This window comes from Apostichopus japonicus, chromosome 18, assembly GCF_037975245.1.
Source record: "Apostichopus japonicus isolate 1M-3 chromosome 18, ASM3797524v1, whole genome shotgun sequence".
Taxonomy (NCBI): domain Eukaryota; kingdom Metazoa; phylum Echinodermata; class Holothuroidea; order Aspidochirotida; family Stichopodidae; genus Apostichopus; species Apostichopus japonicus.
Window position 1 is genome coordinate 12,082,978 of NC_092578.1, and position 4,069 is coordinate 12,087,046.

General features: G+C 39.1%; 1 long non-coding RNA gene across 1 annotated transcript; it reads left to right on the plus strand.

The window, feature by feature from the left end:
* The first annotated feature begins 938 nt into the window (after positions 1 to 938).
* On the plus strand, positions 939 to 3,324 carry LOC139958970 (uncharacterized). Its single transcript, XR_011789916.1, has 3 exons — positions 939 to 1,237; positions 1,989 to 2,146; positions 2,577 to 3,324. It is a non-coding gene; the product is annotated as an uncharacterized lncRNA (long non-coding RNA).
* The last annotated feature ends 745 nt before the right edge of the window (positions 3,325 to 4,069 follow it).

Sequence of the window (4,069 nt, forward strand, 5' to 3'; positions counted from 1 at the left end):
TCCTACGCCTATGTTTAGGGTAGACCTACCCTTTCTTTGCGGAAATTTTCCTGCACTTGCTCGGTGTTTTCGAGCTCCACAGACAGGGGCGTAGCGAGCGGGGGGGTGTTGGGGGTGTCACACCCCCCCAATAATTTGGTCGCTGTCGGCAAATTTTGGGTCTGTCGGCAAAAGGAGAAAAGGTGAAGAGAGCGGAAGGGGAAGAAAGAAGGAAAGCTGAATAGAGAAAAGGAGAACGGGAGCTTCTTCCGTGCCAAATTTGACTTAAAATATGCACCAGATTGCATCTAAGGACGTTCAAAACTAAAAAATTTCCAAAGGGGAGGGGTAACCCCCTCCCCTTAGACCCCTCCCCCATTTCAGTCACCACTTCCAGATCCGTCGACAAATCAAATTTGACTTAAAATATGCACGAGATTGCATCTAAGGACGTTTCAAAACTAAAAAATTTCCAAAGGGGAGGGGTAGACCCCCTCCCCTTAGACCCCTCCCCCATTTCAGTCACCACTTCCAGATCCGTCGACAAATCAAATTTGACTTAAAATATGCACGAGATTGCATCTAAGGACGTTTCAAAACTAAAAAATTGCCAAAGGGGAGGGGGACACCCCCTCCCCTTAGACCCCTCCCCCATTTCAGTCACCACTTCCAGATCCGTCGGCAAATCAAATTCTCCACTGCCCCCCCCCCCAACAAAAAAACCTTCGCTACGCCCTGTCCACAGACTCAATTATATCATCCATGATTCTCGTGAATTGAGACAGTATAATTATAATGAAGCAAATTTCTAAAATCGTATTTGATCGCCGTTTAATGTGCTTTGCCTTTAAAGCAGCAATTTGCGTTGATTCTCGAAATTTTCCAATACTAGGATACTATACCAATGACGTAAACTAAGCTAACTGTAAAAGTTTCAACTCAAACTATTCCCGAAAAGTGAAAAAATATTACATTTTCTGGTTTTCGTATTTTGAATCTTTGACTTCGATAGACTCCTCCCACTAAATGAACCTTGTGAATATGTATAACGGAAAAGGTACTTTGAATAGCAAGGTAAACAGTAAACAAAAATCAGCTGAGGAGATGTACGTATTGCGCGAAGGGACAGTTACGGCATATCTCATTGCATACGATGCCCTAAAAACCCAAGAAAATTCGCCGCTCCGTGAAAATAAAACCTGCTTTGTAGCATGGATACATAAGAGAGAAAGTGATTGAACCAGCAAGAACTCGATCGGTACGTAACATTCTCTAGAACGATATTGTATCACTCTACTCGGTGTTACCGTGATAGGCTAGTTTCTGTAGTACAATCAGACCCATTAGTGTGTGGTTAGGCCTGAATAACGTTATGTACACGCTGTGAATTGTGCACTAAAAGCAATGTATCCATGAGTGTAGCGCAATGGAGGCCGTTAGTTTCCGGATCCGTTAGTTTCCTCCCTTGAAAAACGTTAGCTTCCTCCTCTAACAACATGGGAGAAAATAACGTTTTTCAGGAGAGGAAAGTAACGTTTCTCATAAGGGAATGCAATAAGGCATACTGGCTAGGCCATGTGGAGATTTAGGTAACTGCTCTGTAGCAAGTGCTTTGCAAAACTGTAGTAATTGCAATTGATGATTTAGGCGATTTTTATGATTATGTGTGAGTGTAGTAAGTAACCTTTTTATTTTAAGTTTCATTCAACAAGCATATTAGTTTCCTAACCTGAATGCGATACTTTACTACCTTGATGTTGGGGAGGAAAGTAACGTTTTTAGGAGAGGAAACTAACATTTTCAGGGGAGGAACTAACAGGTCTAGAAACTGAAACCTAGGGCAACATGCAATGTCTGCTGTTCTATAAATGTTATAGTAAAGTGTACAACCATTCCATGAAAGTGATATATAGCATGTAGTCATATGTCACCAGTAAATGAGAGCAATACATTTTAGCAGCTGATCCAAAGACACGTTTATAATTTGTAACCTTTTGCTACCTTCTTAGCAACCATCTGGTGAGGAAACACCATGGAGGGCTGGCAGAAGTAGAGGACGGAGAGGTTAGCTCAGGTAACACCAGACAAAGGGACAACCCGGCTAACAGCAGCTGCAACTAGGAGGCAGGTAGAAGAACGCCAACAGGAGCGAATGGGAAATATAAGGGTACGTTTCTATATGCATAATTGTGGGATTGGTGCAGAGTAACAGCTGGTAATTCTTTAAACATTAAACTCAGTGTAATAGCACAATGGCTTGCTCAATTAAAAAATACTAGCAACATAAGTAGCTGGCTAGATTGTCATACTGAAAATAGTTATTTTACAGTGACATCAATTATCAAAGGGTTATATTAGCTAATCCTTTTTGGAAGCAAAATACAGTTTGTCTGAAATCAAGTTTTGAAAAACAGAGCACTTTGTAGTACTTGGTGTAGTGTTCAAACAATATATGTTATGTCTATCTTCTTATATCACATGTATATTAAACACTCAAAGCGACAATCAATCAGTGCTGTCTATCATGAAAAGCAATGATATTGTAACTTAAACAAAATAAATGACTCTTTTTTTTTTTTCTTCACTTTTCTTCTTAGGCAATGGTTGGTTGCTTGCAACCCATCCGGCACTCTTTTTTGATATATGTACACACAACATCTCAAGAAGTAAAAGTTGCTTGAATTCAAACTTGGTATATGTAGTCTTTATTGTTCCTTATTGATCCTTATTGTTTTTCATCGAGTTCAAAGGTCATTTGAGGTCAACATTTGAAATCTGTGTTAAAACAGTATCTCAAGAAGTGTTAGTTGGTTGGACATCCAACTTGCTATGTAGATAGCACTTGGTAAGTAGATGAACCCAATTGTTTTTCATGGAGGTAAAAGGTCATTTAGGTCAACAAATGTTCAACTCTTGAAACCTAAACAATATCAAGAAGTGAAAGTTGGTTGAACTTCAAACTTGCTATATAGGTGGCCCATGGTGAATAGGTAATACATTTTGTTAATCATGAAGGTCATTTTGAGGACAATAGTTTATATCCCGAGAAGTGAAAGTTGGTTTCATGGCAAATGTTGATAACACTCGGTGGGTAGATAATCCCGTTGTTATGCTTACGGCCATTAGTGCTAATGCCATATCTCAAGAAGAGAAGTTGGTTAACTGTTACATTTTAATAAGTAGCCCTTGGAGAGTATTTGATTGCTATTGTTTTCCATAGGTCAAAGTTATCTTGGGTCAAAGATAGTCTCTATTTCCTTGACTTTATCATTCACTTGTATTCAGTTCTGTATTTCTTGATCAGTTGTATTACTTGACAAATATAGACTTGTTTACACTATCATCTAAGATTGTAGACATGTTATTAATATTACATTTTCTTTTTGTGAAAGACATAATCATGGTTTTCTCTATTTGTCTGTGTTCTTTGACTTTACCGTTCAGGGCTTTGAATAAACACACAGTTTCTTTCACTGCTGTTCTTAATTCAATCTGCAAAATCTTCCAATTTAATGTGCTAATTTATTCTGAAACATGGACATTAATAAGCTTCAATACACATAACAAGTTCAATTAAGTGCTCCTTTTTTAGTGATGAATGTGCTAAGAATACGTCTGCTGATCTTTACAACAACAAAAATTTAAAACAAGGAATAGTTCTTCGAGTCCAAACCTGACTCCAAACTAGTACATGCATTATGTTTTAGATCAATTGGCTGCGCATGACTAATGATTTTGAGAAAAGAAGCCCCCCCCCACCCCTACTTCTTTTTAAATTACTGCAAAGTTGTAGGAGACATGCAGGTTTCAATCACTCCAACCTCCCGCCCCCCCCCCCACCCCAAAATAATATTACTTGCTGAAGCGAGGAAGATTTATAGATTTGACTTATTATAAAGTAGAACTAGGCCCCATCCTGCTCTGATGGCTTGCAACAAGCTGTGCAACAACTCCATTCCCACCCCCCCCCCCCACCAAAAAAAAATGATATCACTTGCTGATGCAAGGAAGACTAATAGATTAGACTCATTACAAAGTAGAGCTTGGTCCCATCCTGCTCTGATGGCTTGCAAGAAGCTGTAAAAGAAGC